At 31.9% G+C, this 11516-nt stretch overlaps 1 long non-coding RNA gene across 1 annotated transcript; it reads left to right on the top strand.

Moving 5' to 3' along the window:
• The first annotated feature begins 11 nt into the window (after positions 1–11).
• On the top strand, positions 12–10409 carry LOC107185200. Its single transcript, XR_001516118.1, has 3 exons — positions 12–376; positions 8870–8918; positions 9793–10409. It is a non-coding gene; the product is annotated as an uncharacterized LOC107185200 (long non-coding RNA).
• The last annotated feature ends 1107 nt before the right edge of the window (positions 10410–11516 follow it).

The following is an 11516-nucleotide window of genomic DNA, read 5'->3' as shown; positions in this document are numbered from 1 at the left end:
GCCGCGTCGCCAGGGGGCGTCCGCACCTGTCCTGCCCGCATTCCGCGAGCCGAGCTGCTTTGTAGCCGGCAGGCGTCGGGGATCCTTTTTGCTGCGGAGTCGGTGATGCACATTCATGAATTAAAATTAAGGATTTGCGGAGAACGAAGGAAAACGTACTTGGATTTAGGTTGCTTTTGAAAAAGGAAGCTACCAAAGAAGCAGCGATGCCTTTGCAAGAACATTAACTACTGACTGGAACAGTGGATGCGGGTGCATGACGAGGATTTGTACTCCAAAAACTTTTTTTTTAATTGCACGTTGGTAAATATTAAGTGCTCTCAAGTAATACCTTGCAGTATGTATTTAATGCCCTCATTGCGGAAATTGCTTAAATGTAAGTAATAGTAAGTCCGCCATTTTGAATTGTTTCATGTAACAGACCAATCTTAGGCTCCTGTGTTTCCTTTCGTTCCTTTCTGTTCTTTCTCTGAATTTGTTTTCATCCATAGGTGTTTTGTTGTTGTTGTTTTTTTTCAGGTTACTAGGCATTGTTACTGTTCACAAAACCAAATTATCCAGTGAGGGTTTTTATCCAATTGTTAATACAAGGGGAAAATAAATTATGTTCGTGTTTATTTTTATTTCTTGGTCACAAATACTGTGCAACTTACAATTACACATGCTAGTACTAGAAAATTTACAACATTGTCGGCAAAGTAGGATTGAAAGCGGCTTCGCCCTGATGAAAAAATTCTCGTGTCATTTTTGTGCCCATTTATAGTTAGCTAGGTGGTCATGCAAAAACGCTTTTTTAAAATGCATCTGTTCGTAAGTCAGATGTTTAAGTTCAAGAATAATTTGTAAAACATCACAATTGAATTTTATAAAAGATTTTGGGAAAACTTTAAAATCGAATTTTTGGAAGTTTATGCCAGTTACTGTAATTTTGAAAATGCAAATTTGATTGTTGTAAGATTTATGCCATGTTGGGGGTTTCTTTGGCTTTGGTTTTGCACAGATTTGGTAGAGTAGTCATAAATTAACAGAATTGTAATAATCAGTATTTCATTTAGATTAATTATTAGACTCTTGTCCATTGGGGGGACAATTCTTGCTTCCCAAATTCTTTATCTCGGAATGTATGAAAAAGAACAATCCAGTATGTCTAAATTTCCTAAAGAGCTTTAGAAATTAAACTGACACAGGCCTCTTTCTAGTACTTGGAAGTGAGGTGAAGATACTACAAAGAAAAAATTGCTTCATTTCACTTTGCCATTTTACAAATAGGATCAGCTAATCATTGCTTGATAATCAAATGTTAAGAATTTAAGGATCTGAATAAATTTGTAATACATATTAATTATTAGAACTATTTATAGGTATTTTTAATAGATCTGGAACCAAATGATTCAAAGATCAATTCTCATTAATCCTTGTCAAATTGTAGTGTCTTATAATATGTCTATGCCAAACTTCTTTCAGAAACGATGAAACATTTATTGTGAAATTAATCAGCACTTAAATAATTCTGGGTTATGGGGAAGGTACTGTCAACTGTACTTCTTTGTAAGTGAAGGAGATTGAATTTTAATATGGGAATGCTTAAAGTTAGTTCAGAATGACTTATTTAAAAGTATGTTGCACATGTAAATTCTTTAAAAAAACCACCAGAATTTTAGTAAATTTAGTGGATTTTAAGGGTTTGTTTGGGTTTTTTTTTACCAATTTATTCTGAAGAAAAGAAGATTAAACAGATCTTACCTGTCTGATATTTGATAATGTTTGGTATCTGATCATGTCATTTATTTTTTGTATTTGAAATACTGCTATCATAATTAACAAAGCATGATTAAGGGGGAAAATAAGTTATTAAATAAAACATGCATAACAGCTGTCAGGTATAGCACTGATGTCTCTTTAAAATAATTGAAATATTATTTATAACTTCCAAATTTGGGGACTGTGAATGATCTTTAAACATTTAATCTAGAGTTGAGTAGATTAAAAAAAGAAAGTGGACATTCAAAGATGAATCCGTTTAGAAGTAATTAAAACTGTTGAGTATAAAAGGAACATTAGAAAAATTTGGTCAGTTAAAGAATTTTTTATTTGGTAATTTTTAGAAGAATCTTATTTTCTTTTAAAATAGTATAGGCCATAAGTGTCCAAAGTTTTTATATTTAAGTGCCTTAGAACCTGTATCTGATTTTCTTGCCTTCTAAAGTGACATTTTCTTTACAAATAAGTATTGTTTTCAATGAACCACAAGGTAAAGAAGAATTTCTAGCTTGCCAAGCAAATCAGTGACAATTTTTTACATTAAAAATTAAGATTTATTTATATGAACAAATCTAGGAATATATGAAATATAGAATCACATTGATTTGAGAAACTTGACCACAATATACAGACTTGGCTTTATCTGACAGTGACTCTATGATGTCGCTGACCATAGTGCTGAACCAAGACAGCCATATTGGTCACTGCTAAATCTGACTGAAAACCATACAGAAATTGTAGAGGTTCAAGTAACATCACCACTGTAAGAAATATACACATATATTTCATATATACTTTTTAATGTATTCTTTTTACCTGGCTGAATTGAATTCAATTAGAAATTGTGATAGAGAAATATCCCTGACTGTATAACATTGATTTTGAAGACTGTCAGTTTAATCAATGAGGTCGATGCTAGAGATTTTCTCTTTCTTTGAAAGCTGCTACTTGCAGAGGAAGACAAGATTTGGAAACCAACTTAAGCAACTAATGAGTTCTTACAAAAAGCAAAATTTTAGTTGATACACATGGTAAGGTTGAGTATGAATTTGATATTTGCAATTTTTTGACATTATAATTGTCTTGACTTAGTACTTTGGGGAAATTTTCTATTGTTTGAAGCAGGACAAACACCAGGCTGTCACTACTTACAATATTACTGAATTGAACACTGGTATGAAACCATTACAGAAATTACCTGCAAAAGAATGCTATAATACATTTAATATCTCAGTAAAAAGTGCTATTTTAGAAATAGAACTTTGACATTATTTTCCTAAAAATAGAATGGGTTGATATGCAGGATCATCAAATTAAGGGTCAAAGGTGACCAACCAGGACAAAGGGCATGCAGCTCATTTTCAAGTAATCAGTTTCCAGTTTTGTCATGGCTGAACAAAAGCTTAATTATATAGAAAAAAGGACATAGTGTTGTATGACCAATTGTAATGGTGGAAAAACATGTTTTAAATTTTCTAGATACTTTTAGTATTTCTCTTACAGATAGTGGAAATGCAAGAGCTAAGTGCTTTTATATTTTCAAACATTTCTTTTACATTTTTTCAAACTCTACAAAAACATTTCAACTAACATATTCTATACTGTATAAGTTAAAAACAGACTTTTCATAGATTAAAAAATTTAGAAAACCTGTAAATTATGCTCTATTTTTTTTTGCATTAACCTCTTGGTATAAACTCTGCTAATTAATGTCCTATTGCTTTTATTTAATATTATATTTATTATATCATTAGATTACAGGCAGTGACATAAACATGAGCAGTCTTTAAAACATCGCTTGATCTTTATTACATAGAGGTGTTCAAGTTTAATTGGAATCTTTTTTCCCCCACCATACCAAGAAATTACGTTAAAGTTTCTATCTTTAAAGTTATGGTGGGCCTTCAAAATATGTGATTAGCTTTATAAGCAGGAATTTTGCCATTATTTTGGCTCTTTAATTTAAAACCAATATTTTGTTATTTAATTTAAAGTGACCTTATCAATGATTCAGCTGTGAGCTTTATTTTATGAAACTGTTTAATACTGTGGGAAATACAAACTATTTGCCTTAATTGAACCAACTGTGCTATAGGTCATCTGTGTTACAGCTTTCACATTTAAGTTAAAGAATTGTTCTTACCAATTAACTATTGTGCCATACTCAGTGCCTTTAAACAGTCTAGACACTATGCCAATTGACTTAATTAATATTTATTGAAGTTTATTTTCTAGAATAAATTATTTTCTACTACACTTACTTGAAGAGTATTCTAGATCTGCCAGTACCTTATGTGAAACCAATAAAATTTCAATTTGAAAGTGGTTGAGAAAGTTAAATTCATGTCTGTAATTTAGCAATTTTAGAGATATTAGCCTCTAATTTAAGGTTAACTGTTTATATGTTATAAATAATGAAAAATAAATAATAAATAATGAAAAATAAATTATATAATATAATTTAATTCATAATTATAAAAATAGAGTTTTGAAATATTTTTCTCAAGCAATATAAATTTTTCATTCTCTCAAGAAAATGTTCAAAATATTTCACCAAATGTGAAGTTTCCTGTCTTAACACTCCAGTACCTATGATTTTTCAGTTGTATAAAATCCCATGTAAATATCTTTAAAGTAGATCATTTTTAAAAAATTGTCTGTATCTGTATATATTTAAAGGTACAGTATTTCCAGTTATAGGTAAAATTACAGTAGAATATTCATTTGAATTACACAATTTATCCTGATTGTGCTTATGCAGAATTTGAATTGTCTGTTGACTAATTCAAAAAAAGTAATTAGAGTGAAGGGTTTTAATACATAGTAAACATTTCTTTAGAGGACAGTGTAAGGGGGGTGGGGGAAAGAGATTAATCAAAGATCTTATATGCATATATGCATTACCTATGGACACAGACAATAGGGATGTGAAGGCCTGGGGTGGGGTGGGAACAGGGTGGAAGGGGGTAATGGGGGGAAAAAGGGAGACATCTGTAATACTCTCAACAAAGATTAAAAAAAACATTAATTTCAATATTGAACTCCAACATTTAATATTTTATTTAACATGTTGATGTTATAGTAATCTAAATAAGTATCATGCTTTAGATTTTGATCTGGTGTTTGTATAGGATGTTTGCTCTATGATTTTAAATAGTCATTTTACCCCAATTATTCTTCTAGGAAGGAAAAGTTACATTGGTGTTTACTTTTTAGATAATGTATTTACTTCAATCATAATTAAGTCATATTGTAAATAGACTATAATTGTTGTTATAAACCATAAAGTGAATGTTTTTGTGGTAAACTATAATGTATTTTATACTTACATTATTTTAGAAAATACTGATAATGAGAGACAAAAAATTTGTTTTCTATAGTATTTTTTAAATGTTGAGAAATTATAGTGATGAGAATAAGTAATGAAATAATTTTCCTTTTATATTGGTAAATATTCTTGACTACTAAATCATTTTTTGAGAATTTAAAGTAACTTGCATATTAATATTAGAGAGGAAAACTAACATGATGTAAATGGAATTGAAATAAAGTTCTGAGTAATATGTTATAGTAGTGTTTTTACTTATTACTCAATTCTGTGGACTCAACAGCTTAATTGGCAATTTTTTTAAAAAAAGGAGTGTATAATGTGTAGTAGTAACCATTATCCTTTATATTGAATAGTTACAATAGTGGATTAACAACAATATGTCAAGTACTTGAGAAAAATATTGTTATATATTTTAGTAGTAAGTATGAAGTCTAAGAGTGTAATAGACAGTGTTCATCAGTTAGGCAATTTTATCACAGTAAGTACATGTATTTTAAATAAAATTCTTGAAATCACATTATATGCAAATGTTTTGTATTTATAATAGTCAAACGATTAAATACCTAGTACATTCTCTTTTTTTAAAAGATAATTTTAAGAAAATGTTATATACAAATTCATTTATTTCATAGAAAGCTATTCTACAGATGGTTTAGCCAGATTCAAAAACACATTAACTACTTATTGATTCATGTAAAAAATGTGTATTAAATACCAAAGAATGCCAGGATTAAAATGATGGGCTAAATCTATACAACCCCTGCCAACATAGAGCATAGAATCCATGTGGGAGAGACAACACTTTCCTGGGCTTATTATAGTCAATTGCAGTACAGTATTAAATGGTAAAAGCAGTGTACTCAGTGTGTAACAATAAGAAAAATAGATTGAAGTGGAGGTAAAATGATGAATAGGTATTATTCCAGTGAAGGGTCAGAGGAGTATATTCTAGCCTATCACAATTTTAATTAAATTTTTGTTGTTTAATATTTACTCCAAAGTATAATATTAAATAAATACAGCCATGTATAAAACTAGAAATAGCTGGTTTTTTATTATTCATCCATTTAAGGAATTATTTTAATTGTTATTTCATTTTAAATAGACACCTATAATAAGAATATGAACATTTAATATTATAAATATTCTATGTAACATTTACCTACCTCATTCTTATTATAATTGTTCAGTAAATATTGGACGGAGTATAATATTCATATTTAAACTTAATTCTTTACTAACTTTTGTTCTTGAAAAATTTTATAACATTAACATCAGTGAAATATGTCAATTAATGTCTGTGATATAATTCCATCTTTTCCTTTGAAAGGGGATATTCAAACTATAACAACAATAAAAAAAACACTATCATATCTAAGTTTGGACAGTGAAAAATGTGAGCATCTTTATCATTCAAAATGATTGCCTTTTTTTAAACCCAGAAAGCTCATAGTTAGAGCTCTTAAATAACATTATGCCATTTAATTTTTAGTTTTAAAGCTACCATTTAGAGTAATTTATCATCTGAATTAGTTAAAAAATTTTATCAAACTCTATTGATTGCTTTTCTACATCTTTAGGATATGTTGGTTTGAACTTTTCTGTAAATATAAGTAGAGAAAATTAAGCATGGGGCGTGGGCTATTAGAATAGAAAAAACATGACCTATGGTTTTGCAGAAATTATGTGTAATATTTAGATAAAGCCATACATAAACTTAGTGTGCAAAATAAAACCTAATATAGCCTTAATGTGAAGGAAAGCTCTATTTTAAATGTTATAATGAATTTTGTTAATATTAGGGTCTGTCATCATCTGTCTTTTGGTTGTAAACACAGGATTTAATGTAGAGTTTCATGTCCTTTTGATCACATTCTTCCTCTACTCAATTTACTCAGTGGGATTGTCATCCTTTATAAAAAGAATCTTGGGTCAACATTCAGAATAACTCTGAACTTGGAAAAGCCTCCATTTGGTGTTGTTTTTTTTTTTAATTTTAATCCTTACCTGAGGATATGTTTATTGATTTTAGAGAAAGAGGAAAGGAGAGGAACATCGATGTGATAGGAAACATCGACTGGTTGCCTCCTGTCCATGCCCTGACTGGGGATGGAACCTGCAATTTTTTGGTGCATGGGATGATGCTCCATCCAAACTGAGCCACACCTACCAGGGCAACATTTAATTTTGAGAAGAAAATTAAATTGCAACTTAAAGAACTTACACATATTGGCTTATTTTGTGAGAGTTGATATAGTAGATATAACATGTAAAACTTAGTTAAGGGAACAAAGACAACCCTAAGTTAAGGTGAGTGGATACATGTTCAAACAGATCTATTTTCCAAACTTTAATAACTAACCTGAGGATAAAAATGATAATTCAGTGGCTATCAGGAGTTTCTCTTCTAATTGCTAGACTCCATCACTGAGTAAAGTCTTCTTTGCAAGTTTTATTGTGTTGTGACATCTGCTAGCAGATATATTAGATATTTCAGAAACTGTTCATATTTTTAAACAAAAATTGTTGCTTTTTAAAATCTGGGTTAATGCATATTAGATACTTTTTTAAAAAATATATTTTATTGATTTTATACAGAGAGGAAGGGAGAGAGATAGAGAGTTAGAAACATCGATGGGAGAGAAACATCGATCAGCCGCCTCCTGCACATCTCCTACTGGGGATGTGCCCCCAACCCAGGTGCATGCCCTGGACCGGAATCGAACCTGGGACCTTTCAGTCCGCAGGCCAACGCTCTATCCACTGAGCCAAACCGGTTTCGGCCATATTAGATACTTTAATTAAATATACTTAATGATTAAATGAATTACTACTAAAGTAATTGTTTCTCAAAGGATATTTGAATGTAACAGCAAGAGACCTAATATCAATGTTGTAGTACCACAATTAGATTCTCATGATTTATCTTCTATCTAAAGCATATCTGAAGAGAATAGACAAATAAGTCCATTAAGAAGCACAAGCCAAAACCGGTTTGGCTCAGTGGATAGAGCGTCGGCCTGCGGACTGAAAGGTCCCAGGTTCGATTCCGGTCAAGGGCATGTACCTGGGTTGCGGACACATCCCCAGGAGGGGATGTGCAGGAGGCAGCTGATTGATGTTTCTCTCTCATCGATGTTTCTAACTCTCTATCTCTCTCTCCCTTCCTCTCTGTAAAAATCAATAAAATATATTAAAAAAAAAAGAAGCACAATATTGTAGGTTAGCTTGATTCTTAACTGTTAATAAAAAATGGGATTCTTGCCCAGTGGCACAGTATTTGAGCATCATGAACCAGGAGCTCTGGGTTGGATTCCTGGTCAGGGAACATGCCCAAGTTGCAGGCTAGATCCACAGTAGGGGGCGTGCAGGAGGCAGTGGATCAATGATTTTCTCTCATCATGGATGTTTCTCTCTCTCTCTTCCTCTCCCTTTCTCTCTGAAATCAATAAAAAAATATTTTTAAATGGGATTCTTGAATTACAATGTAATATGAAATATTTTTAAAATGTAATTGCATTGTTGATGAAATCGGGATATTTGACATCTTAATGGTCTTGTTTAAAATGTTAATTTTAAGCCAGTGTCCTTTAATAGTAATGAAAGGCAAGTTTATGCCAATTGGTTATCTTTCTAATATTGCTAGGTGAGTCTTAAATTTGACTTCACAGAGTCAAAACATAGGCATTTTATTGCTTTCTAATGAGCCATTAAGCTGATGAAGAGGCAATTGAATAGGCAATTAATGTAGTTCTAACTTGAGCTTTCTGGTTTTAGGTTTTTCAGAAGACGATGAGGTCATTCAACCAGTTTTCATCAGCCCCAGGTTAGTCTCTTTTTTCTTTTTCTTTTCTTCAAATAAATAATTTACTTAAGTTTGAAAAGATCACTAGAGGTATATAAGAAACTTGACAGCCTTCAGAAATTCACTTTGGCAAGATGGGTACCATATCCCACTGTACTCCAGCTAACTCTGTCCTATAAACTGATATTCCCACCAGAATGCTTGGATGAAATCTCCTAATTAACTCCTTTTCCTCCTGATTTTAGCAGCATTGGATTTTGTGATTTTTTTCATAACTCAGGCAAATAGATATTTATATGCTTATGTAACTGGATGAAGATTATTTGTAGTTAGTTCATTTTCCAAACACCCATAGGCTGAATTAATTTAAAGATAGAGAGTTGGTACTGTTTTCAAATAAGTTACCATAATATAAATAGCACATTTTTTTCAGAGAATTAGGGAATTTCACTAGTCTAGGAAAGCCTCCATTTATTTTGATTTTCATGAACTTGTATCATATTTGTTCCTTATTATACTGCAATAATGAGGCATCTGAACTTTTAACACTTTAAGCCTGGACTTTTTTTGGTATATATTTTTTCATTTATTTAGGTGTACTATAAACCTAGATTTTGGGTACATAACTATTTTCTGAAAACTTAACTATTTTTGGCTCTGGTGAATTTAATATCTTGGCTCTATTGACTGATATTACTATGAAAATACATTTAAAAGCTATGATATAACAAAGTTTCTGATCATTAAATAATACAAGTAAAAAGATGTTATTCTGTTATTAGCTTATCAAATTTAAGATTGTAGGTAGCAAGAGGAAAATAGTAGGGATCAAAAAGTTTAATGAGGAAACCACTGCTAGGCATTGCCATTTGACAAACACTTTCCTTTTTTCTAGAGTGAATCCTTTGACATGGAGATGATGCTCTAATGAGTATCATGAAAAAGAAGATTCTGAAAAGTTGCTACAATATTTTAATTTACCAACTAGTTTCTGATAACTGTAGATTGTGGTTTTTCTGTGGGGGCAAACTGGAGACAGTCCAGATAACCTTTTTCTTTTCTGTTGGGAAATAATGTTAACACCAACGTGTTAAGTGACTGCAATAAAGTTTCATGTCTGTGTTTCCTTGTGATTAAAAAGGGGTTGTTTGGGAGAGGATCCACTTTCACCAAAAAGAATGGCTACTGCCAGGGATTACATTTAAGCTGAAATACTTGAACATCAACTGGTCAAGCCTCTCCTCACTTTGCAAATGAAGTAACTGAGGCCAGAGAATCGTAGTGATTAGCAAGGTCAGCAAGTGGGACCAGAACTCTGGCTTCCAGGTTCTGGCTGGATGTTCTTTCTCCACGGATTTGCTTCTCACACAGGCATCTTTAAAACCTGATTTCTTCCCACTCCCCTCATCTTTTATTCCCCTACTGTTCTTTTCCTTCCCATGTTCCATACACCTGACCCCTTCTCCCAAATAAAGCCAAAGTGGAAATATTAAAATAAATACCTGGAAAACAGTCCACTCTCTTATTTCATTTATTCCTTTTGATGAGATTAAGTTATAATCAACTTTCACTCATTGCCTTGGAGGGGAAGGAATACATGTTTACATTCTTTAGTGTCATTTATACACAGACTATTTAATGCAAAAATTTGTTTAAATTATGAAACATACACGTTCAACTGGTGCAGGTGAAAAATACTGGCTCATTTTTCATATAAAACATGAAGCTGCCTTTGTGCTATTCTGGGCAAAATAATGGAGAGCTTATTACAAAATGATTTTTCTAACCTATTTCTGTCCTCATTAAAATCATTTAAGAAAAAAATGTTTATTTTTTCTTTTTATTGGGGGAGTGTGGTAATAGAGCAGGATTTTCTTTTTCTATTTCAGTTGTTTCAAGGAAACTTTCTACAAAATGAATGCTCCTAAAATATGTCCTTTTTCTGAATTAATTTTATTGCTATAAATACTGAAACATAGCTGGTCAAAAAGAAGGAAACATTTGCAAGTGTTTGTTTTTTGAAGTGTGAAAGCAATTTGGAAAATTTAAAGTATGTGCTAATAGTTTCCTGTATTTCCATAATTTTATTTAATTATACCTGGGGAAATGTGTTAAGATATTTAAGAAAAAAAATTTAAAGAGATTTACAACTGTGTAAAAATTCTCAAGTGGGAAAATTGTGTTAAAATCCAGAGAATTTCCTTCCAGATAAGGAAATTAAATAACGGAATTTTGCTTTTTGAAAACAAAAAACAAAATGCCCCCATATTCTGAAGTGCCTTTATTATAAGATCAAGGCACCCAGCGGAGTACTCTTTCATTTGATTCCGTATTGTAAGAATTTTAAGAAAGTTACTTGCTTGGTAGTTCGCTGAAACCTCAATGGGAAGGAGGGATCGGGAACAGTTTGCCCGATGTGCAACTTTTGAGCTGGAAACCACAATCTTCAAGGCCAGAGAGCAGGTTCCCTAAAATCGCCCCTGGCCGCCCCCTTGCCGGACGAGGTCTTTTTCTGACCCTCCAAAGGCGCAGGGCGCTGTTTTCCTGGCTGCCCGAAAGTACCGGCGCCAGAAGTCTGAAGACCTTTGCATTTTAGGCAATGCCGGGGTGGTGATGGGG

The sequence above is a fragment of the Myotis davidii genome, unplaced genomic scaffold, assembly GCF_000327345.1.
Source record: "Myotis davidii unplaced genomic scaffold, ASM32734v1 scaffold68, whole genome shotgun sequence".
NCBI lineage: Eukaryota > Metazoa > Chordata > Mammalia > Chiroptera > Vespertilionidae > Myotis > Myotis davidii.
Note: the sequence above shows the minus strand (reverse complement) of the source record. Positions and strands in the feature narration are given on the sequence as shown.